Raw genomic sequence first — 26,141 nt, 5'->3', positions numbered from 1 at the left:
ACTCAAAATGCCCCAAAAATTTTTAGCAAAATTACAGGACCGTATTATGCGCTTTATTTGGGCGGGAAAACGCCCGCGAATGGCACGCTTGGTACTGTATCAGAATAGGAAGAGAGGTGGGTTGAGAGTGCCCAATCTGGCCTGGTATTATACAGCAGTCCAGGTGCGCGCGGCAGTGGAATGGTTTCAAGACTACCCAGATCGGCAATGGGTACAGATAGAACAATACACTCTGGGTGCAAGACCACTGGGGGCTCTTATGTGGCTCCCAAGTTCGTTCAGGTCTCTGGAAGGGGGTTTGTGTCCTTCTATTTATGTCACCCTCTCAAATTGGGATAGTATGTTTCCACATCGACGCATTACACTCTCTCGTCTTTCCCCCATAGCCTATAACCCGGGCATGACAAAAGGAATATTCACAAGTTGGCACGCAGGAGGCTTACACATGTGGGGTCAACTGTATGAGGGAGAGAAGCTATTGTCCTAGTCAGAGGCTCTTGAGAAATTTCCGATAATTGGGGGCTAACCAGTATGCCTATAAACTAACTTCTTTCCTTCAGACACGGGCAGTTTGGGAGGTAGTGTCCAGAGAACAATAAACACTAGAGGCCATCTGTGAGGGCCCACCCAAGACAAGTGGTCTGATATCGCGCCTTTATCACATTGTTAATAGGCAGTCACCGATCCACACACTCCATAGGAAGAGTTGGCAGAGAGAGCTCGGCATGGAACTGGAGGAGGCGATGTGGGAGAGAATGGAGTGGGCCGCGGTGGGAGTGTCGCCTCATGTACCGTTTAAGGAGAATGCGGTGAAGGTGTTATATCGGTGGTGTTTGACTCCTGAGCGTCTTCAGCGCATTTATCCCACAACGACGAGGCTGTGGGGTAAAGAGTACAGCAGGACACTTGTGGTGGACATGTAGGAGGGTTGGTGCTTATTGGAAATCGATACGTAGCAGACTGCAGACTTGGATGAGATGCCAGATACCCTGGAGCCCGACCGTCTTCTTGTTCTCTGCAGGTGTTGCGGGTCTTTCTTGCGTCCAGGAAATCTTCCTGAAGCAGGCCATAAACGCTGCCAGAGTTGTAATTGCTGCTCACTGGAAGCAGTCTAAAACTCCACCGATAACTTGGTGAATTCAAAAACTGAGGCATGTTTGCGAGATGGAAAGATTATTAGCGGAAAGACGCAACCAATTGTGTAGATGGCATAAGATCTGGGATCCTTTCACCCTTCATGTATAAATTCATTGATGTCTCTGGTTAAGGTGGTGTCAGATGGGGGGGGGGAGGGGAGAGCAGGAAGGGGGATGGTATAAGGTTCTTTGGGGTAGGGGAATATTAAAAAATTATAAAGACTGAAGTTTTGGTATGGTATGCTGATTTCTTACACTTTAAGTTCATGCTGACCTCCTTCCAATCTGCTCTTTTACGTGCCAAACAGGATTATTATATCCAACTGACCAACTCTCTTGGCTCTAATCCTCGACTTCTCTTCACCACATTGAACTCTCTCCTCAAGGTGCCCCCTCCCCCAACTCCCCCTTCATTATCTCCTCAGACCCTTGCTGAATTCTTTCACAACAAGGTTCAAAAGATAAACCTTGCTTTCTCTACCTCACCAGCTCTCCCTCCACTAGTCCGTTCCCTCTCTCTCCTTCCCCTCATTCCCTTTCCTCCTTTCCTGAAGTTACTATTGAGGAAACTACACTTCTCCTTTCTTCCTCAAAATGTACCACCTGTTCCTCTGATCCCATTCCCACCCACCTTCTTAATGCCATCTCTCCTACTCTTATTCCTTTTATCTGTCACATTCTCAACCTCTCACTTTCCACTGCGACTGTCCCTGCTGCCTTTAAACATGCTGTGGTCACACCTCTCCTTAAGAAGCCTTCACTTGACCCTACTTGTCCCTCTAATTACCGACCCATCTCCCTCCTTCCTTTTCTCTCCAAATTACTTGAGCGTGCTGTTCACCGCCGCTGCCTTGATTTTCTCTCCTCACATGCTATTCTTGACCCATTACAATCTGGTTTTCGCCCTCTCCACTCAACCGAAACTGCACTTACTAAAGTCTCCAATGACCTATTACTGGCTAAATCCAGAGGTCAATATTCCATCCTCATTCTTCTTGGTCTTTCCGCTGCTTTTGACACTGTCGATCACAGCATACTTCTCGATACCCTGTCCTCACTTGGATTCCAGGGCTCTGTCCTTTCCTGGTTCTCTTCCTACCTCTCCCTCCGCACCTTTAGTGTTCACTCTGGTGGATCCTCTTCTACTTCTATCCCTCTGCCTGTCGGCGTACCTCAGGGTTCTGTTCTTGGTCCCCTCCTCTTTTCTATCTACACTTCTTCCCTTGGTTCATTAATCTCATCCCATGGCTTTTCCTACCATCTCTATGCTGATGACTCCCAAATCTACCTTTCTACCCCTGATATCTCACCTTGCATCCAAACCAAAGTTTCAGCGTGCTTGTCTGACATTGCTGCCTGGATGTCTCAACGCCACCTGAAATTAAATATGACCAAAACCGAGCTTCTCATTTTCCCCCCCAAACCCACCTCCCCGCTCCCCCCATTTTCTATTTCTGTTGATGGCTCTCTCATTCTCCCTGTCTCCTCAGCTCGAAACCTTGGGGTCATCTTTGACTCTTCTCTCTCCTTCTCTGCTCATATCCAGCAGACCGCCAAGACCTGTCGTTTCTTTCTTTACAACATCCGTAAAATCCGCCCCTTTCTTTCCGAGCACTCTACCAAAACCCTCATCCACACCCTTGTCACCTCTCGTTTAGACTACTGTAATCTGCTTCTTGCTGGCCTCCCACTTAGTCACCTCTCCCCTCTCCAGTCGGTTCAAAACTCTGCTGCCCGTCTCATCTTCCGCCAGGGTCGCTTTACTCATACTACCCCTCTCCTCAAGACCCTTCACTGGCTCCCTATCCGTTTTCGCATCCTGTTCAAACTTCTTCTACTAACCTATAAATGTATTCACTCTGCTGCTCCCCAGTATCTCTCCACACTCGTCCTTCCCTACACCCCTTCCCGTGCACTCCGCTCCATGGATAAATCCTTCTTATCTGTTCCCTTCTCCACTACTGCCAACTCCAGACTTCGCGCCTTCTGTCTCGCTGCACCCTACGCCTGGAATAAACTTCCTGAGCCCCTACGTCTTGCCCCATCCTTGGCCACCTTTAAATCTAGACTGAAAGCCCACCTCTTTAACATTGCTTTTGACTCGTAACCACTTGTAACCACTCGCCTCCACCTACCCTCCTCTCTTCCTTCCTGTTCACATTAATTGATTTGATTTGCTTACTTTATTTCTTGTCTATTAGATTGTAAGCTCTTTGAGCAGGGACTGTCTTTCTTCTATGTTTGTGCAGCGCTGCGTATGCCTTGTAGCGCTATAGAAATGCTAAATAGTAGTAGTAGTAGTAGTTATCCTGATTAGTTCTATAATCGCACTAATGCAGTAAGTTGTGTTCCTTAGGTTCGCAGTGGGAGTATTACCATGTTTAGTACAATTTGTTCGCTACATTCCCAGAGACTGGTAATCTGCCTAAATGGAATGTAATGTGATCTGCATGATATGTTATGTTTTCGATTTTGTATAATATTTATCAATAAAGACTTCATGAAAATTAAAAAAAAATGTTAATAAAGGTTAATAAATAAAAATAAAACATAAAATGAAAAATAAGGTAATACCTTTATACTGGACTAATTTTAATACATTTCTGACTAGCTTTCAGAGATCAACACTTCCTTCCTCAGGTCAGGAGGTTTTGGCCTCTGAAAGCTAATAAAAAATGTATTAGGCTAGTCCAATAAAGCGAAGATACATACCTGTAGCAGGATTCTCCGAGGACAGCAGGACGATTGTTCTCACATGTGGGTCGGCGTCCACGGCGGCCCAGGAAACGGCAAATTTTTCTACAGCAAAATTTAAAAAGTTTTGCCAGAGCCTTCTAGCACACGAACCGCGTGCACCGCGCAGACAACTTCACGCCCGTTGCATGAGCGTTCCCACTCAGTTTAATCAAAAAGCAAATAACAAACAACTCCAAAGGGAAGGTGGGTGGGTTTGTGAGAACAATCAGCCTGCTGTCCTCGGAGAATACCTGCTACAGGTATGTATCTTTGCTTTCTCTATGGAGTAGAACTGAGTCATGTCATTCTGGAGGGCCTGGGCAGTAGTGGGAAAGATAATATACTGTGAGGTGTGGGTGAAGAAGGCATTGAGGAACTGGACAAGACGGAGATGGCGGGTTGGGTGAGCCGTTTATTGATTGCTAGCACTGACTGAAAAGTGCCAGTGGCAAGAAAGGCCAGGAAAGCTATGACCTTAAGGTAGACTGGCACTGGATTATTCCTGTGTGACCAGACCTGGAGGATGGCTTGTAGCTGGTCACAGAGGTGCTGAATGGCAGTCCTATCAAACAAGTACCTAGTAAGGCATTCTTGGTCAGTGAGGTCCAGGAAGCAGGTCCTGGGCCTAAATACTCTCAGATAAGAGTATTTCTTCTGGGACTTCCATCCACATCCAGCAAAGCGTCAGCCACAATATCATTCAGTACATCCATGACTGACATGCAAGTGTTTCACCACCACAGGTACAACCCAGTGACACCTCAACCTACTACACCTAGGCCCTGATGATCAGAAGAAAACACGGGTGCTAGAGGCCAATAGCACCGTACTAGCACCCACATTTGCTCCTGACTGATGATCAGAGCCAGCAAGCACTACTACTACTACTTACTTATCATTTCTATAGCGCTATCGGACGTACGCAGCGCTTCACACTTGAACATGGAGAGACAGACCCTGCTCGATAAAGCTTACAATCTAATTATGACAGACAGACAGGACAAGTAAGGGATAAGGGTTAGGACAGACAGGACATATCAGGGATAGGGGACAGTTGAAGGGTTAGGGTTAGGAGTTAAAAGCAGCATCGAAGAGGTGGGTTTTTAGCTTAGATTTGAAGATGGCCAGAGACGAGGCTTGGCGTACCGGCTCAGGAAGTTTATTCCAGGCATACGGTGCAGCAAGACAGAAGGAACGGAGTCTGGAGTTAGCAGTGGAGGAGAAGGGTGCAGATAAGAGAGATTTGCCAATGAGCGGAGTTCCCGGGGAGGAGTGTAGGGAGAGATGAGAGTGGAGAGGTACTGAGGAGCTGCAGAGTGAATGCATTTGTAAGTCAGTAAGAGGAGTTTGAACTGAATGCTGAAACGGATAGGGAGCCAATGAAGTGACTTGAGGAGAGGGCTAATACGAGTATAACGACACTGGCGGAATATTAGTCGTGCAGCAGAATATTTAACAGATTGAAGAGGAGAGAGATGGCTCAGTGGGAGACCTGTGAGAAGCAAGTCTAAGCGGGAGGTGATAAGAGTGTGGATGAGGGTTCTGGTTGCATACTCAGAGAGGAAAGGGCGAATTTTGGTGATGTTATAGAGGAAGAAACGACAGGTTTTAGCAGTCTGTTGAATATGTGAAGCGAAGGAGAGGGAGGAGTCGAAGATGACCCCAAGGTTACGTGCTGATGAGACCGGAAGGATGAGCGTATTATCCACAGAAATAGAGAATGGGGGGAGAGGAGAGGTCGGTTTAGGTGGAAAGATAAGAAGCTCAGTCTTGGTCATGTTTAGCTTCAGATGGCGGTAAAACATCCAGGCAGCAATGTCAGACAGGCAGGCTGAAACTTTGGCCTGGATGCCTGCTGAGATTTCTGGTGTAGAGAGGTAGATCTGGGAGTTGTAGGCGTAAAGATGACACTGTAAACCATGGGATGAGATCAGAGTACCAAGTGAAGAAGTAGAGATGGAGAAGAGTAGAGATCCCAGGACAGATCCCTGAGGTACACCAACTGACAGCGGGATAGAAGGAGGAGGAGGATCCACCAGAGTATACGCTAAAAGTACTTTTGGAGAGATGAGAAGAAAACCAAGAAAGAACAGAGCCTTGAAAACCAAGCGAGGATAGCGTATTGAGGAGTAAGCTGTGATCGACTGTGTGAAAAGCAGCAGATAGATCAAGAAGGATGAGGATAGAATAAAGCCCATTGGATCTGGCCTGGAGCAGGTCGTTGGAGACTTTAGTAAGCGCCGTTTCGGTTGAATTACGGGGGCGAAAGCCAGATTAAAGTGGATCAAGAATTGCTTTAGATGATAGGAAGTTGAGGCAACAATGGTGAACAGCACGTTCAAGCATCTTGGATAGGAAAGGGAGGAGGGAGATGGGGCGATAGTTGGAGGGCCAGGTAGGGTCCAATGAGGGTTTCTTTAGGAGTGGTGTTACTACGGCATGTTTGAAGGCACATGCAAAAACATGCTCGCCAGCTCTGAACGCAACAAGCATGCAAATACATTCTAAATAGGGTACCACCAATGTTCAGTGGGCAGCGCACCAATCAGTGGTGCTGCTCCTGCAGCAAACCCTACGCCAGCTCAGAGATGGCGTTAGAGTTTGTAGAGCATTGGGGAGAATGAGGACCCCTGTCCAGCATACATTTGCATGCTAGCAGCCCCCCCCAACCCCCCACAAGCAGTCCAGGCTCTGGTGGCTAGTGCCCACCTAGCACAGCAACACGGAGGGCAGGAGGTCCAAGCAGACCTCCAGCCCCCCTAACCCTCCCAACAACCAAAAAAGTAAACCCTGGTGGCCTACGTTGGCTGCCATCCAAACCCCGAGTTTCCCTGGTGACCTAGCTGAGCCCTCCCCCCTTATACCTTGTCCTAGAGGAGGGAGTAGCACACTCTCTCCTCATCTGGCGCCGCCTTGAAAATGGCGGCGTCCTGCCCAATGGGTTGTGCTTCCCTACCATATGCCCAGAGCATCCCAGGATGTACTGGACAGGGCAGGGTGCCGCCATTTTGAAGGCAGCACCAGACAAGGAGGGACTGTGCTACTCCCTCCTCCAGCAACACAAGGTATGGATTGATCAGATCTCCAGCCCTCCCCCCCACCCGGGCCCTTGTGTTGCTGTGCTGGGGGAGGGGGGGTTGGGGTGGAAGATGGCGGAAGTATGAGAGTCCCATGGACCTCCATTTCCTCGTTTGACAGATACAGGCTTTTGACAGCCTGAGCCTGTCAAACTAGTGCGGGAGGACTGTCCTCCCGCACTTTCCCCCTACAAACAGAGCTAATTATGTACCTATATTTACATACAATTAGCTATGATCATAGGGGCAGTATAGGTCCATGCCGTTTCGGCCTACTTTGTAGAGCGCTGTTTGGAACGGCACAGGACTTCTGATCATCTGCCTGCTAGTGAGATCCACCACCAGTACACAGCACTCACTCTCCCAGCACCAGCAAACAGTCCTCAACCACACAGCAGCAGCACAAAGCACCCACTCTCCCAGCAAATAACCCTCACACAAACAGCAGCAGCACACAGCAGAGTGAAAAAGTGGGACTAGACAAACAAAGCAACAATGAGAGACAGAAGACATGCAGGTAGGGGTGTAGAATGGGAGGTGTGGGGGTAGGTGGTCAGATAAAAAGCAATGGATGGGTGTGGGCAAGGACTTGAGGTGAGACACAGAGGAGGCAAGTCAGGAAATGTGAGGGTAAAAAAATTGAAACTGGGGTAAACAAACAAAGGTAACAAACTACTCAGCAAATCTCCACTATTTCTCACAAACAACCAATTCCACCTCTCTACTCTCCAACTCAGCAAATTAACAAATGGGTCCAAAGACAAGTTTGGCCTTGACCTAGATGCTTTTAAAGGAGGTCTAAATCACAACAGGGATCTTTTACTAAAGGTTAGCTCAAGTTATCTGTAGCAGGTCCCATTTTATTCCTATGGGCCCTGCTGCAGATAACGAGAGTTAATCTTTGGTAAAAGACCCCCAACGTTTTTCTTTCCAGCCCCAGGAAGTTGTTTTGCTATCCGTTACTTGCAAAAAAACATCCATCACATAATACTGCCTCTCTCACACCCCTTCTCAAAGTGTGCTTTTTTTTCAGCGAATATCGGACTTCAATAGTTTTGGGGGTTTTTTGCTGTGGAAAAATGGTTGTGTTTTCATGTGAGAAACTTGTCCTTCTGCCATTTTTTGGACTTTGTATCTTTTGATTATGAGCCCAAAAGATTTTAGAGGAAATAAATGACTGTTCATGGAGCAGATGGTTCAGGAACCAATGAGAGACACAGCTACTGTAGACATATAGCCAGTTGCACAAAGGTAACCAGAAAACTTACCAAGTCACAAACAGCAACCAATGCACAAAGGGGATGGCATGCAAATGAGATGCACGGATCCCCCTTTGTGCATCGGTCAACTCTTTGTGACTTGAAGCTGTCCAATGCAATTGACACTGCTGTAAAATGCAATTGACAGTAGACCACCACAAAGTTTTTCAAGGGTGTCTACCGGAGTCCAGCAATCCCCCACACAACTCAAAAAACTCCTTTGTGGTATACTGACCCCCTGGTGGTCTAGTGGACCCCCTTTTCAAATCCCCTCCTACTAAAAATCTCCATGATGGTCTAGTAACCCCCTCCTCTCCTCCCCTTTCAGAAAATTCCAGGTGGTCCAGTGGACCCCCCTCTCAAAGTCCCCCTAACAAAAATCTCCATAGTAGTCTAGTGACCCCCTCCTTCCCTTCCCGTCCACATACCTCTAGAGTTGAAGGCAGAAGGGCAGGAGCAACACCTCCTCCCTCCGGGCCCGCCTTTTCAAAATGACAGTGCTTAGCCCCTACTCGGTGCATGCTGGGATGCACTGGGAGAGTCTAAGCACCATATAAGGAAAAAAAAAAACCTCCTTATTTGGTGCTTTGCCCCTCCTAGAGAGGTGGGGGGGGGGGGGGGGGGGACAGGTCATGCCAGGGGTCCATGCACTGAGCACCTACCATGGGGAGCAGTATAGTGCAAGTAGATTTCTTCCCATAAGAACAGGTCTAGACCTGCTGTAAATTTTGCACATTAAAAGGTAGGCGCTCAAGTCTGTGCATTGCTCAGAATGCTCATTTTAATAATAAAGAGCTCGTTGCAATGCATTTGCATAGGGTTGTCGGTAGCTGATATGGGGAATGGTGAAAGGGATGCAGAACCCCATTGCGCATTACATGCTAAATAACATTTGTTTTAGACAGGCTATAACCAGTCTAAAGAAAACTTTCCAAGCACGGTAAGCTTTTTGCATCGGTCCCATAGTCCCTAATGGAATGCAGTATTTTCCGTGAAAGAACTGTAGAGGGGTCACTTAGAAATAGGGATCATAATACAATCAAATGTAACTGGAGGGAGGGCAGTAAAGAACACTACTGTGCTTGCATTTAATCTTCAAAAGAGAAATTATGATAAAATGAAAAAAAAAAATGGTAAGATAAAAACTAAAAGGCTAAGAATTTAAGACTAGATGTATTGCACGAATTAAAAAAAGTTGAAGATAAAATGGCTTCCAGCATGTAAAAGATAAGGTGAAAGAAGCTATTATAGCCAAAAAAAAACCATCTACCAAAAATGGATCAAAATGAAGGAAATAGCATAAACTTTGGCAATGAGTTACAGACACAGATAAAAGGATGAGAGATGATTGCTCTGCAGCATTTATCCAATGCAATACAACTATGGGATATGTTTTGCACAAGCTTTCAGTAAAGTCTGTTGGGGCATCCCATATCTGTCTCTGAGTACTTGTAGTGAACAGGGAAATCTGTGCCTGGGCCTCAAAGGGATATCCCTTCCCCCTGGAGAGAACCTGCTCTCTTGGGAAGAGAGTGTGTTTGCTAAGTGAAGAAAGGAGAAGACAGAGATTAAATAAATGTTCTGTGGGACCTTGGGATGAGATACTGTTTGTACACTATACCGAAACAAAGGGATCCCCACTTTATATGTTTAGGTTGTAATTTTATTTTCTATTGTTTTAATATTTATTCAGGCTTTGTTTTATGTGACCAGTGGTTTTAATATGCAGATAATTCATTTGTAAACAACACTGATGTAATATGTAAACAATAAACTGTCATCTTATTGGTTTCTGAGAAATAAAAATAGCACCCCACACAGCAAAATAGTGAATCTTAATCCAACTAGGAAATGGTTAATGAAACTTTTGACACTGTAGTATAGGTAGGAAGACAAATCTTTATGCCCCCCCCCAACCCCCATGACAAGACAATCTCAAAGTATACTGTAACAGTACGGGCTATTCAATAAAGCTTTTCCCTCCTATTTCATGTCTATGGAGATGCAAGCTTACTAAATCATTCCCTTAGTGTAACTAATTGGCACGTCAATATTCAAGTAAGCACCTCCATAGAGCAGAGATTGGCATGACTGACAAGTGAATTTTGAAAATTATTATGGTACTGGTATCTACAACAGCAGACAGGAACTGATGTCATACAGTGAAGTATTTGCATGTTAAGTGGTAAGCTTGCTAGGATTTCCCAATTCCTGACTTTTTTTTTCTTACATTTGTACCCTGCGCTTTCCCACTCATAGCAGGTTCAATGCGGCTTACATATTATATACAGGTACTTATTTGTACCTGGGGCAATGGAGGGTTAAGTGACTTGCCCAGAGTCACAAGAAGCTGCCTGTGCCTGCAGTGGGGATCGAACCCAGTTCCCCAGGACCAAAGTCCACCACTCTAACCACTAATGACTTTATGAGAATTATTTTCATACTCACAAAACTTAATTACATAAAAATATGTTGTAGTACTGATTTGATAAAAGTTGAATAGTTATAAAGGATGTTTTTCCTCCTTAAAAGTACTCTTTCAGGGGCTTTAGCTCCACCAGGCAGATCATTTTCTACAGTAATGGAAATGTAGCTGAAATCTGCAACTAGACACCATCTAAAAAAAATGCTCTCTCTTTATAACAAGAAAAGTGAAACAATTTAACTTTCTATTGTGAGGATCATGAAAATCTTCTTAAAAACAGTAGGGGGGGGGGGGTCACGTGATGCACTGAGAGAGTAGGACGTGTGTCCCTGCTCTCCGAGGCCCAACGCCCGAAATTGATAAAAAATTTGCGTTTCTACCTCATCTCTGAGCTGCTAACGACATCAACTGGTCAGCGATATCACCGATGGACAAGTTTGTTGAAAAACCATCCAAAATCATGCCGGCACGCAGCGCGAAGAAAGACAAGGATCCACCGAGAGCGGCGAATCTCGGCGCGAATCAACAACTGCAGAAAAGCGGTCCGCCCTTCTCAGAGGCACAGCTCTCACAACTTGCACAACTGACGGCAGAGGTAGTACAAGCGCTGGAGCCCAGACTGGAGCGCATATCGACGCAGATTGAAAACTTTGAGACGCGACTGCCGGAGGAATCGCATCAGACCGGAGATCTGGAACACAGAGTCTCTGAACTCGAAGACACGTGCACCCCGCTGCAACAACAAATTTGTCAGCTGCAGACCACAGTGACAACACTCTCTGACAAGGTAGACGAACTTGAGAACAGAGGCAGGCGAAGCAACCTGCGATTGATCGGCCTACCCGAATCGATTGGAGACTCCATGCTCGCAACGGTAGTGGAGAACTGGCTGAAAGAGGAGTTTGCCTTGTCGGACCACGCGGGGGCCCTCTGCCTGAAAAGGGTGCATCGCATAGGCCGTATCCAAGATGGCCGCCAGGCCCCGCGCGCTGTTATCTTGAAAGTACATAATTACCTACACAAACAAGAGATCCTGCGGGGCTATCGCTTGAAGAGAGAGGATACAAAATATGATAGACATCTGATCAGAATATTTCAGGATTTCTCTGCCCCATTCCAAGAACGCCGGAAGAAATTCATCCCTCTGTGCCGCCGGCTTCAAGAACTACACGCCAGATTCATGCTTGTCTACCCGGCTGTGCTGAAGATACGCCATGAGGGACGTTGGAAGGCGTTTGAATCGATAGATGCAGTAAAAGCACACATCACAGAACTTGAGCAGCAACAAGCAGAACCGAATGGACAACTAGCGGGAGAGTGATCAAGCCCAACTTTGAACTCGCTGCAGCACACTAGTGTAACAAGAGATGAGGTTTGGAACATTGCACCGGTTGAGGGCGGGGAGGCCTCGAGCATGGAAGGGGCTTCTCACTTAATAGTGTATTCGATGCATGGGGAAGGGAATTAGATCGGCCTAATGGGGGGGAGGGGATAGGGAAGGGCTTTGGGAGGGGGGAAAGATAGGGATGGGGAACGCACAGGATTTAACCGCACAAGCTAAAACATCAAGCAGAGAAGGGCCTACCACACACCAGTTCATGAGATGCCTAGCGATGAGGGAGGTGGTTACCAGAAGTCTCAGGGGTAAGGCTGGGTGCCCAGGAGACACGCCACAGCACATCTTGGGGCACACTCAATCACAGACTCAGTCCTGCTTCGAATAAGGTGTGCTTGATCTCCTGGAATGTGGGCGGCATCTCCTCCCCGGTTAAGAGAACCAAGATCTTGGCAGCCCTAAAAAGGCATGGGGTTGGGATAGCCTGCCTCCAGGAGACAAGACTTTCCCAGGAAGAGCACGAAAAACTGAGGCGTTCTTGGGTGGGAGAGGTGTGGTGCTCCCCAGCTAAGGGAAATAAAGGGGGGGTAGCTATACTAATCCACAGATCGCTTATGTGCAAGATATGTCCTCTAAGGAAGGAGAACAACTTCAGAAGACGTGGGCGAACTTTTGGGACACTTTACAACCAGGAGCAGAATCTTAAATTAAGAGAATATTGGCTTCCTTCACTGCTTGCACCTCCAGACTACAACTCCTGTGCGGGAGGGGGGGGGGGGGGGGTTAGGGTTGGGGGGGGGGCAGATAGAGGGAGGGGAGGGGGAGCGGTGGAAAGGTAGGGGAAGGTAAATGGAGGCAGGGGAAGGGGGGTTGATATATGTTAGAAAATACCAACGTTGTATTGCATTTTGCTGGTTTCTTTTGAATAAAAAAGATTTAAACATAAAAAACAGTAGGTCTCCAATTTTTGAGATATTCTGTGTACTTCCCAGGGTCACAATAAATTTAAAATTCATAGCAAGTACTATTTTACATTTCAGTACTGACCTGTGGGTTTAGTATTTCAAATAGCATTTAATTGCCAAATAACAAGAACAAACATATAAACCTGACACTGATGCTGCTGAATTCAAACCAAGCCAAGAGGAACAGCAGAACTGGCAATTTTGAGGTAGCCAGAGGGTACACTTATTATTGTGATGATTTGTTGTTCTTTCTTGACATATTGGCACTGTTTTGAAACTTTGTGGAAGAATGAAGGGAGCTGTGACAGATCAAGAAGTGCGAGATAGTTCAGTTACAATCGCTTATGTCAGAGAGACAGGGGTGAGAAAGGAATATTATAAGTGGACGCTGTCCTACTAATTTCTCCCACATCTAAATGCAATGTCAAAAATAATATATGGCACATTTTAGGAATATATACTATATACAGAAATAGATCCAACAAGAGTAGTAGTGTTATTTGTCAATACTCATACAATTTTAAACATAAACCCCCGGATTCTATATAGTGCAACTTCAGTTGCCTGTGCAAATCCATCTATATCCTGGATTTGTGTGTGTAATGTAATTAGCATAAGTCAATCAGCGCCAATGATTAAACTTAATTGACACTGGCATTAATTAGAAGTTCTGTGATGTGCGTAAATTCTAAGATGTGGATCTAAAAAGGGGGCGTGTTATTTATTTACGTGCAGTGTTACACAATATGCCATTCCGTACGTAATTTAGGTGGTGGCGTTTACACCAGGCTGCAGGCATAAAATGGCTGCAACTAAATATAGTAGCAGAAAACGGGTGTTGGGTGTTTTCTATAAACTACACATAGATTAGGCACAGTTTATAGAATACGCATAGGAGTATTTTTTTTCGTTGCCAGTTTTTTGGGTGTGATATATAGAATCTAGCCCAAATTGCATATTGCCTATAACAGTACTTTAGGAAGTCATATTCCATTACCTAAATATGTTTCATATCTATTTTTACTTGTCACTTCGGTCACTTCAGCTTTCATTTTCCCTGTCTTCTAAAACTTACAGACTATTATTCAGTGACACTTACTGAGCAGCAGGTCCCATTATCCATAGGAGTGCTACTGGCCAGGGCAATACCCAGGTTTTCACCAGTATTATCTAGATAATACTGTGAATATTTCTATAGACCACCACAGCTATCCGGATAGTGCTGGGGTGGTCCAGGTATGGAGCTGGGAGGTTTCCGGAGACTGGCAATATTCAGCGCCGGTGTCCAGATAACTATCTGAATAAATTATCAGATGGTTATTTAGGTAATAGTGCTGGTTATTGCTATTTTCCAGATAACCCCTGGCTCTGCCCATTATATCCAGATATTCAATGCCAGCTGATATCCAGATATAGGCTGATATTTGAGTGTAACAACCACAGTGGTTGCTGCTGAATAACAGGCTGTTAATTTCTTTGTTCTTTCCATGCTCTCTTTTGTTTTATGCTTGTCTCCTTCTTTCTTGATTAATCTATTGCTCACCTGTGTCTCAGATACCTTTCTTTAATCACTAGGCTATAGGCCAAAAGTTGTTTCAAACAAGTTTTCAAGGAAGACCTGAATTTGTGGTAAGACAGTTTAAGTCTTAATGGTCAAGGCCAAGGGAAAGAACTCCAGAGCAAGGATGCCATATAGAGAAAAGCTCTGCTCCTTGTAGTTTCATACTGAAAATGTCGGGATTGTTAATGGAGTGAAGGGCTCTTTGAACGAGATAGGGATGAATAAGTGAGGAGAGGTAGAGAGGGGTATTGGTCTGTAACTCATTTAGTAAGGGTGAGAATTTTGAACTGGACATAGGAGGCAATGGGTAACCAGTGGTGATGGATAAATAACAGAGTAATTCGGTCAAATCTGCTGGCATGGGAGAGGATATGGATAGTGGTGTTCTGGATTGTTTGGAAATGACGAATCAAGTGTTGTAGGAGACCAAAGTAGACAATATTACAGTAGTCCAGATGAGACATCAAAAGCGCATGGAAAACAGTCTTTTGAGAAGCTTCATCAAGGAAAGAATGGATTATTCTGAACTGCTGAAGTGAGAGGAAACAGTCTTTAGCTAGAGCTGAGATGTGTTGGTTGAAGGAAATGTCTTGGTCAAGAATGGACACTCAAGTATTTCAAGTGGGACACAAGTGAGATGGTTTAGGAGAGTGATGGTGTGGTACAGTTGCTTGTGATCCAACAGGTGGCGGTTCTGATGGGTTCTTAAGCCAGGCAGAGATTTTTGCTAAGGCAGAATCAAGTTTGGATAGATCTGGGGAAAGTGGGCTAGTGTGATTAAGAAGAAGAATGTCTGTATAGTAGAATGTGTGTATGCCGAGATCCTATATAACAGCAGTCAGAGGGCTTAGGAAAATGTTGAAAAGAAGAGAAGCCAGTACAGAGCACCATGGGACACTGTAGGAGACTAAACACTTCTCAGAGAGGGACAAAAATTAAAGTACGCTGAAAGTGTGGTTCCTTAAGGAAAGACACAAACCAGGAAAGGAAAATACTGAGCCTGAGATACCTAGATCAAACACAGTCGTGAGGTTGAGGGAAACAAGGATTGCTATTACTGCTATCAAGAGTAGTATGGAGGTTGCTGAGGAGTGCAGTGAGTATGATCTCATAACTATGTAAAGGGAGAAAGCCTAATAGGCACGGTTATTTCTTTTCTTCTTCTTTCCTCTAATTAATGGTGTTCCCTTTCCTTGTCTCAACAGATTGTAAACCCCTTTGAGCATCCCCTTGTAGGATGGTATATCAAGCATTTTGTAAACAATAAACATTACTATGATCTACATCTCAGAGATGAAAGGCAAATTAGAGATAGGGTGGTAGGTGGTGGCTGAATCTGGGTTTAGAGAAGGCTTTTTTAGTATTGGACTCACTAGAGCATTCCAGGTGGTAGGGACTACTCCCTTAATGAAGCTGTTGGTGATCATCTGTAAAAGAAAAGGAAGGCAGCAATGATGAGGGATTGAAACCCATGCAGAAGGTATAGGATCAAGTGGGCAGGTAGTGGAGTACACTAGACTGACAGTCTTGGTAAGGATTGTTAGATTAAGTAGGGAAATGGATACCTAATGTTGGGTTGGGATGGGGAAAGAAGAGGCAGTATTGGCATGGATGGATTGAAAGACTCTTGAAGAGATCAAAGAGACAGAGGTCTCTGATGGGGAATGGGATGTTGAAGAGGGAGGTGGGGGCTTGGCAGGAACGTTGGGCGTTGTGGAATGATGAGAATACCAGAGACTGAAATTGGGCAACCTTAGAAAAGGAATTAACAAAATCATCAGCTTTCAGTATGCAAGATGCAGTATTAGCAGTACTGAAAGAGGTGAGCTCTCAGAGAACCGAGAGTAGTTTTTAGGTCTATCTGCAGCCTTTAAGATGAATAGAAGGATTTCTTTGCTAGCTTTATCTTAGGTAAAAGTTGTACCATCTCTTGTGAGACAGGATAGAGTCGATACATTTCTGCTTTCTCCATATTTTTTTGGCTCAACGAGAATTGCAACATAAGAGGCACAGACCATTGTGGAACCATTTATTTTGGGAAGAAGAAGGTGGGTAACAAGTAGGGGTATGATGGTGAGTTGAGGGTGAGGAAAATAGTGACCTGAGGGTGGAATCCCATAATGATGCCTGGGTTTTCAAGGATACCTCCATGAACTTGGGAGGTGGGATGGACAAGAGAGAACAGAGAAGGAAGAAGGACCAATATTAGGAACATTCTGGGGGGAAATAACAAAATCCATGAACTTTTACATGTTGAAAAAGCCAAGATCTATAATAAGGGAAAATAAATATTTGTCATAGGGGCGTTGGGAATCATCCATATGGCAGCTGTCGTCACCCAAGATGAGTAGGCTAGAGTACGAAGTCATGGCTTCAGATAGGCAAGTCTTATGTGGCAGAATCAGAAAAGGGATGAAAATAGATAAGGAGAATATAGAGAGGAATTGGGAAGGAAAGCTTAACAAGCACTAATTCATGGAAGGTGAACATGTTGGTAAGGAGTCTGACACAAAAAGGGCTACTCCCCCTGCCAAAGCAGAAGAGCCTGCAGGCTGATAAAATGGAATAATGAGGGGCACACTGATTAAGTAGTGCTTCCTCACCTCTCCTAAGCCAAGTCTCTGTGATATAGAATATCAAGAAGGGCAGTGGGTTTTTTTATCTAATGGACCTGCATTAAGAAGAGAAACAAGGATTGTAAGAAGAAATCCGCCAGAAGACAGAGAACTCAAAACGCCCCACGGTAGATTCAAAAGTACAACAAAAAAAGTGGGAGAGCGACCAAGGAAGCCAAAGACAGGAAGATGTACATTAATAAGAAAGTTTACTTGAAGTATGAAGACTCGACACAACGTCGTGTTTCAGCCGTTAGGCCTGATTCAGGAGTCTCTTACACAGGATGTTTCTGAAAAATGATGAAGAGAAATCTTCAAAGTAGCACAATAGTCTTGAAAAAGACTGTTGTTAGCATGGACGTATTAGTCTAAACAGACTTCTGCACGCACTGTGAAGTGTTCAATTTGAACGAAAGTCCAGGTTGAGTGTTGGTTGGTGCTCTGAGTCCTAGAAGACAAAGCTGGTAAGGGATAAGAGATGCAGGAAGATGGGGACGAGAGAGATCAGAGTGAGAAGGAAAGTCACCCCAAGGAGCATGACCTGCTCCTTGGGCTTGCTCCTTCATTGCAAAGAAGCACTTTGAATCAAAATGGCTGCCTACACAAAGTAAAATTAGTTCTTACCTTATAATTTTCTTTCCATTAGTCCTAACGGATCAATCCAGAGAATTGTGGGTTATGTCCCTCAACTAGCAGGTGGAGATAGAGAGAACTCTGAGGTTTGCTATATGTGGTCATGTGCAGCCAGCTTAATCTCAGTATGAACGGTACCAAAGCAGTAACAGAAATTACATCATATGAAAAAGCACTCTCCTGACTCTCCTGATCGCAGCAGAGTGAATGGCACGGAAACAACTTCAAGATCCTGTGCGCCTGTAGATAAACCTCTCATATGCTGCTGCCTTGTAGATGCTGATTTTTTTTTTTTTTTGAGTGAATGTCCAACAGATCAAACAGAGGAACCTGAGCGGAACAAGCAAAAATGCAATGCAAACTGCAGAATAGAGAAAAAGAAATCCCCAGGGAAGGGCCTCTGAATTGATCTATTGGGACTAATGGAAAAAACATTATCAGGTAAGAACTAATTTTACCTTCCACTGCATCCCATAGATCAATCCAGAGATTTGTGGGATGTACCAAAGCAGTCCTCAAGTAGGGTGGGACCATTCCGCCCAGAGGCCAACACTGACACCCTGAAGGCCGCGTGTCCTGGTGCGCTGCCATGTCCAACCGGTAATGCTTAGTAAACTTACGCACAGACACCTAAGTAACCGCTCTGCAAATATCCTCCAACAGAACCAGATAAGACTCTGTGAAGGAGGTAGCTTGGGCCCTCATAGAGTGTGCCCGCACCTGGAGAGGTGGCCCCTTCCCCAAGATCAAGTAGGCTGAAACAATCGCTTCCCAAAGTTAATGTGCAACCGTGGCTTTGGAGGCCCTAACTCCCTTATTGCGAACTGAAAAACAGCACAAACAAATGATCCGAGTGACAGAAGGAGTTTGTCCACTGGGTACTCTTCCCGCTGGAAAGCCAGTAACACAAGAGCCTGGTTAACATGCAAGTGAGTCACCACTTTTGGCAAAAAGGAATCGTCTGAATACAAACCCCTGCCTCGGTGAAACGGAAGAAGGGATCCCTGTACGACAACGCCTGGAGCCCCGGACACTCATCTAGCTGAGGCCATGGCCACCAGAAACACCGGTCTTGGATGCTGTGCAATCTACCCGATCACTCGCCTTATGGGCCATGGAGAAAACACAAAGGAGTACCTCCGGCCAGGTTTGAAGAAGTGTGTCTATGCCCGGATCCGTACTCTCTACCCCTGCTGAAGAAATAGGGCACTTTGACATTGGAGTAACGCGTCAACAGATCGACCATCGGAACTCCCCAATGGGACGCAATCTGATTGAACGCTTGTTGGGAGAGCTCCCACTCCCCCGGATCCAGATGGTTCCGGCTCAGGAAATCCACCTGCACATTCAGGGCTCCCGCGATGTGAGCTGCCAACAGGAGGGACAAGTGCATCTCCGCCCAAAGGCAGAGAAAGGAGGCTTCTTTGGCTAGCTGGGCACTCCTTGTGCCCGTGTCTGTCGACATAGACCGTTGCATTGTCAGCCAGAACCCTGACTGACTATCCACAAAGAACAGTCTTGAAAGCCCGCAGTGCCAGGTGAATTGCCAGTAACTCTAGTAAATTGATTGGCAAAAGCTGATTCCACCGGGGACCAGGTGCCCTGGGCCATCCGACCGAGACAGTGAGCTCCCCAGCCTGACCCAGCCGGGTCTATAGCGCTTGGCCTCCTGGAAACGGGGGCAGGTCGACTTCGAGGTTGTCTTACTCTTGTCCTCTGGAAGACGCTGGCCTTTGGAGTCCCCTAGCTCTTTCACAATCTTTGTGAGATCCTCGCTAAAGAGGAGCTTACCTCGAAAGGGTAACAGGGCCAAGTGAGACTTAGAGGCCAAGTCTGCCAGATATGCCAGGCCTGATTCCAAGGCCAGCAGACAGTCAATCAGCTCATCTGCAGATGAGGTCTTCTGGACCCAGGAAAGACAAGCCCGTGCTGTGTAGGATCCGCAGACTGAAGCCTGAAGGCACAAGGATGCCACTTCAAAGGCGACTCTAGCTTCCAGTCCTGTGGATTCCAAAGAGCCATGCGCCCCTCCACCAGCAAGGTGGTCTTTTTCGTGACTGTCATAATCAAGGAGTCCACCGGCAGCATTCACAAGGAGTCCAAGTCTTCCGGGTGCAGAGGGCAAAGCCACGCCATAGCCCACGCCATCCAAAGGCTGGCATCTGGTGTGTCCCACTGCACCTCGATGAGAACCTTCATGGTCTCATGGATGTGGAAGGATTTGGAGGTGCCCCTGGTTCTGGACATAATGGAGGAGGTAGTCACCATGGGAGGCGCTGCCTCCGAAGGACAAATATTTAACACCTCCAGCACCTGCACAATGAGTGAAGTTCTTTCTTCCAGAACAGCCATACCGCCGTAGGGTCATCCCTGTCCCCCGGCGGTAGCTACCCCCGCCCCCCAGCGCCTCAGAGGCAGCCTATAGTGATTCCCCTGACAAATGGCCCTCCTCGGTGTCAGAAATGCCAGACATACCCTCTTCAGTGCCTGGGAGCTCCAAATGTGGAGCCTTGAGGGCTAGGCAGCAGAGCAGCTGCAGGAGGTTCCCCCGCAGCTTTCAATAAAAATGCCCTGTGCATCAGCAGCACAAACTCTGGTGAAAAGGTGACTGCCTCAGACTCAGCCGATGCTAAGGAAGTGCCGGCAACACCTACCTCTGCCATGACTGAAGGCAGGATGTGCTGCGGTCCCACCGCCGCGGTACAGACCACAAGGAGCAGAAGAAAAAATGGAGATGGCTGAGGCGCACTCTGGAGCCACGGCGGCGTTCCCACCAAAGACAAATCCGGCCGATTCCGAGTCTTCTCCCACCAGTTCCCGAGCTGGTGGGTCCGCATACTGCATTCCTTGGGGCCCGGAGTTAACACATGCCTCACAGGATCCGGACGGGCTCGTCTGCTCCCGCATCAAAGAGCACTGCTTCGCCGATTCAGACGGCGCCATGACTGCCCCCCCCCCTCCAAAGGCAGCCACAGCCCAGACCTCCCATGTGCTGTTTGCTCGATCCCAGCCCAGTGCACCCCCAATTAGTCTGAGGAAAGGGAGTCTGCTCTACAGACCAACAGTGCAATTTGTTTTTTAGTTCAGTTTTTTTTTTTTTTTTTTTTTTTACCTGAAACAGAGGCAGGAGAAGCTGGAACCGGCAGACTCAGACCATGTGCCCCAAAGAACTGGGGACTGTGGAGGTTGACAGGGGGAGGAGGGGGAAGGGATCCGGGCCCACCAGGTATACCCCAAATTCACCAACACGGTACCTCAACCCCACCTGAGGGAACAAGATAGGAGCCAGATCAGAACAGAGCTGCACAGGTATGGCCCTCCACCTGCTAGATAGAGAGAATACTGAGGTTAAGCTGGCTGCACGTGACCACATATAGCAAATCTCAGAGTTCTCTCTATCTCCACCTGCTGGTTGAGGGACATAACACACAAGTCTCTGGATTGAACTGTGGGATGCAATGGAAATTTGATTTGGCTAAGTCTACTTTTTGAAATGTACACCAAAAGTAATTTTGTTATATAGGAAACGTCATAAATCTACCAATAGAATCTGAAATGTGCACTTTTCCATCAGCTTCTCTGATAGTGAAGAAATGTGTCATTTCATGAATATGGAGAATTATTATTCTCCCTTTTTGTATTGTATTGCATTATATTGTATTATTTGATTTTTATTCCGCCTTTATCCAAATAGGTCAAAGCGGATTACAATCTAAAGAAGACTTCCAACAGAAGAAGCTTAAGAACAGCACTATTACATTTCAATAAAATGAATTTTATCTGAGAATAAAAGTTACTGTTTAAAAAACGTTTTAAGTGCATTACAAAAAGCAAGGTGTTATTAAATGAAGTTCAGTGGGAATCTTATTCCATATTTTAGCACTCTGGATTACAAATTAACGTTCCCAGATATATTTAGATCTAATCTTCTTTACAGAGGGTAAACCTAACATCTGGAAGACCCTAGCAAAAGGTGTACTGTTTTATTCTCCAAAAGGCTATTCCTTTGCCAAGGATTAGAAAAATGCATGTGTGCTTAATGAGTATGTTATGGTACATATCACTAAAGAGAAAAAAAATTATGTTTCACAATCAGAGCTGTCATTGGATTCTTAAGAGGAGACACTGGCACGTTAGGAGTATGAACAAAAATCTCTTTCCCCTGTTCCTCTACATCCTCTGTTGGGGGTGGGGAGCAGACAAGGGTGGTGTTATCAATTAGTGCTACAGCTGAACTAGCAGACTAGAGGGCAATATTTAGCAGAGGGCTGACCACACAAAGTTAAATAGATATCTTATCCATTTACCTCTATACCAATTATCGGTGGCACTATCAATTTAAGCACAGCTGCTGAAAATTCACAGATATAAAAGTTAAACAGGTAAGATAGCCATTTAATTTTATACTTGCCACTTAAATAGAAGAATGGTCTAAGGCCCTGATGGCGAACCTATGACACGCGTGTCAGTACTGACACGCGTAGCCATTTTCGGTGACACGGGGCCGCATGTGGCCGCATACAGAGAAGCAGCGGCGTTCCCCGGGGCGGATCGCCGATGCGCCCCCCCCAGGTGCAGCGCGACCTCCCCCCCCCCGGCGAAATCACCCCCCCTCCCCGGTGCATGTTTACCCGCTGGGGGGGGTGCCGTGTGCGCTCCTATTGGCTCCCTCCGAGTCCTCCGCTTGTTCCCTCCCTGCTGCTCCCTCTGCCCCGGCTCCTGCACGGCTGTTAGGGGATCTTTGACCTCACTTCCAGCCGGCGGAGCAGAGAGCAGCGGAATGCCGTGGGGGACGCATCTCTGGAGGCCCTGTGATTGCCATTACCACATAACCACAGCAACCATCATCCAATCTACTGTTCTGGGGTGTCGTGGATTTCTAATTGACCATCATTACTGAGATAGGTGAGGGGGAGGCTGGGAGAGGCGAGGGCATGTGCTATGGGTGCCGTTTCCCGCCATTAGAAATAGCGGCAGCCATCTTAATTTACATAAGGTGGTCAGTTAGGCTAGTTAACCCCTAATTGCCTGCAGGGCTAACAGGCTATCTATAATTCTATCTTCTGTCACTGCCCCCCTGATGGAGAACCCAAAAAATAAAAAACCAAGGTTAAGGAAGTGGTAGTAGCAGTAGCCGACCCTTTCAAGAGACATGGACCGAGATGTATGGCATTATAGAAAAAAATGGCAGATCATTTTGCGTTCTATGTACTGAAACGGTAGTAAGCAGAACGTGGAATATAAATAGACATTTTGAAACTAATCATTCCCAGCTCTTGAAAAAAAGTGAGGATGAAAGGAAGGAATACATTTCCAGGCAGCTACACTTTTATAAGAGCCAATCTAATTCCATGCTTAAATTTGTAAAAGGTTCTACAAATTTAACATCTGCAAGTTTGAGCATTGCTCACTCCATAGCTCAGCATGGAAAAGCACTCAGTGAGGGAGAATTTATTAAAGAAACTCTCCTAAGATGTGCACCAGTTCTATTTCACGATATGCAGAATAAAGATGCAATTATTAAGAGAATATCTGAGTTACCACTCAGTAGAAATATCAATTGAAGATTTAGCCAATGAAATTCAGCAACAAAAAAGTCACTAATAGGCAGATTAGTTAAAAAATTCCCCCTCGCCCTCACTTATCTTAGTTCACGGCACCCCACACAAGTTAAATAATATCAAGACCAACAAAAGAAACCGACTAACTGATGAACAAAGAAGTCACTAAGCAGGTAAGTTAAATAATTAGTTTTTGGTTTATTAAATACAGTTATATATTACAATTATACATTTTTATTATTTAAACTATAAATATCGCGAAATTATGGTTTTTTTCTCGACGTGACACACCACCCGAGTTATGCTCGGTTTTTTGGCGAATTATTACACACCAAGCTCAAAAGGTTGCCCATCACTGGTCTAAGGTTTGGCAATTAAAATTCAATTTGAAGAAATGCAAAGTGATGCACTTAGGGAATAGAAATCCACGGGAGACGTATGTGTTAGGCGGTGAGAGTCTGATATGTACAGACGGGGAGAGGGATCTTGGGGTGATAGTATCTGAGGATCTGAAGGCGACGAATCAGTGTGACAAGGCGGTGGCCGTAGCTAGAAGGTTGCTAGGCTGTATAGAGAGAGGTGTGACCACCAGAAGAAAAGAGGTTTTAATGCCCCTGTATAAGTCATTGGTGAGGCCCCACCTGGAGTATTCAGTTTTGGAGGCCGTATCTTGCTAAGGATGTAAAAAGAATTGAAATGGTGCAAAGAAAAGCTACGAGAATGGTATGGGATTTGCGTTACAAGACGTATGAAGAGAGACTTGCTGACCTGAACATGAATACACTGGAGAAAAGGCGAAACAGGGGTAATATGATAGACGTCAAATATTTGAAAGGTATTAATCCGCAAAAGAACCTTTTCCGTAGATGGGAAGGCGGTAGAACTAGAGGCCATGAAACGAGATTGAAGGGGGGCAGACTCAAAAAAAAAAAAAAAAAGTCAGGAAGTATTTTTTCACGGAGAGAGTGGTGGATATTTGGAATGCCCTCCCGCGGGAGGTGGTGGTGATGAAAACGGTAATGGAATTCAAAAATGCGTGGGATAAACATAAAGGAATCCTGTTCGGAAGAAATGGATCCTCAGAAGTTTAGCGGAGATTGGGTGGCAGAGCCGGTGGTGGGAGGCAGGGATGGTGGTTGGGAGGCGGGGCTAGTGCTGGGCAAGACTTCTAATGGTCTGTGCCCTGAAAATGGCAGATATACAAAAAGTAGCACATATGAGTTTATCTTGTTGGGCAGACTGGATGGAACGTGCAGGTCTTTTTCTGCCGTCATCTACTATGTTACTATGTAAATAGAAAAGTTAGCTATTCAGATGCTGAATATCGCCGCTTAAATAGATAACTTTTATCTACCACCAAAACACCCCTAGCCATGTCCCTTTTTAAAAGGGATAACTTTTCCCCTTAGTGATTTAAACAGTTAAGTTACCAATGTAGGCTACCATTAAGACGGGTAATTTTATTCTTAACCCAGGTTAACAGTAAAGGAAGGTAAAATGTAATAGGATTTGATATATCACCTTTCTGTGGTATAATCAAAGTGGTTTACATCCTATATAATAATTCTCACCTCCAACGTTCTAATCTTGCTGCCTGTGTCCGTGGCTCCTTCGGGGTTGCTGAGCTAGGCTCCGTAGTCAGGCTGACGTCACCGTTACCATTATGCTGTGAACTTCAGAATACGCGAAGAAGAAAAAAAAAAAACATTCCATGCCTCACAGCTGATCCATGTCCAGCGACTCTCCTCTCTCCCCTGCCCCCCCTGCAGCCACCCATGTCCAGCGACCCTCCTCTCCCCCTGCCCCCCCTGCAGCCACCCATGTCTAGCGACCCTCCTCTCCCCCTGCAGCCACCCATGTCCAACGGCCCTGCTCTCTCACTTGCCTCCCCCTCCAGCCACCCAGGTTGTGTAGCAAATTCTTCGGGGCAGGCAGAAAAGATCCCTGGTCCTGCCTGCCTGCCACTGGCGCTGGCCCTCCCCTGCTGCCGGATCGCTGTTCAAAATGGCCGCGACACTTATAAGGGCGGCCTCCAAGACTAAAGCAGAAGTCTCGCGAGTCCGCCATTGGAAGTCTCGGTGGCCACTTTGAACAGCGATCCAGCAGCAGGGGAGGGTCAGCGCCGGGCAGGCAGGACCGGGGATCTTTCCTGCCTGCCCCGAAGAATTCGCTACACAACCTGGGTGGCTGGACGGGAGGCAGGGTCGTTGGACATGGGTGGCTGCAGGGGGAGCAGGGGAGAGAGGAGGGTCGCTGGACATGGGTGGCTGCAGGGGGAGAGGGGGGCGCTGGACATGGGTGGGTCCTGAGACCAGAGAGGTGGGGGTGGGGGCACACACTCACTCACTCTCTGTCTGTCTCACACACACACAGACACTCTGTCTCTCACACACACACACACTCTGTCTCTCTCTCCCATTCTCTTTATGACACACACACTACATCTCTCACACACACACACACACACACACACACACTCTGTCTCTCTCTCCCATTCTCTTTATGACACACACACTACATCTCTCACACACACTCTCTCAAACATACACTCTGAGGAAAACCTTGCTAGCGCCTGTTTCATTTCTGACAGAAACGGGTCTTTTTTACTAGTTTATTATATGCAGGTACTTTCTCTGTCCCTACTGGGTTCACAATCTAAGTTTTTGTATCTGGGGCAATTGAGATAAAAGGGGAAGCCACGGCTTGCCCTGGGATTGGTAGCATGGAATGTTGCTACTAATTTGGGTTTCTGTCAGGTACTTGTGACCTGGATTGGCCACTGTTATAAGCAGGATACTGGGCTAGATGGACCATTGGTCTCTGACCCAGTATGGCAT

General features: G+C 46.1%; 1 protein-coding gene across 4 annotated transcripts in view; it reads right to left on the bottom strand.

Moving 5' to 3' along the window:
- THAP4 (THAP domain containing 4) overlaps positions 1-26,141 on the bottom strand; it is a 563,666-nt gene that overhangs the window by 444,083 nt on the left and 93,442 nt on the right. The gene's annotated exons all lie outside the window — the stretch shown is intronic.

The sequence above is a fragment of the Microcaecilia unicolor genome, chromosome 10 (genome assembly GCF_901765095.1).
Source record: "Microcaecilia unicolor chromosome 10, aMicUni1.1, whole genome shotgun sequence".
Lineage (NCBI taxonomy): Eukaryota > Metazoa > Chordata > Amphibia > Gymnophiona > Siphonopidae > Microcaecilia > Microcaecilia unicolor.
This window is presented reverse-complemented; position numbering and strand designations above follow the sequence as displayed.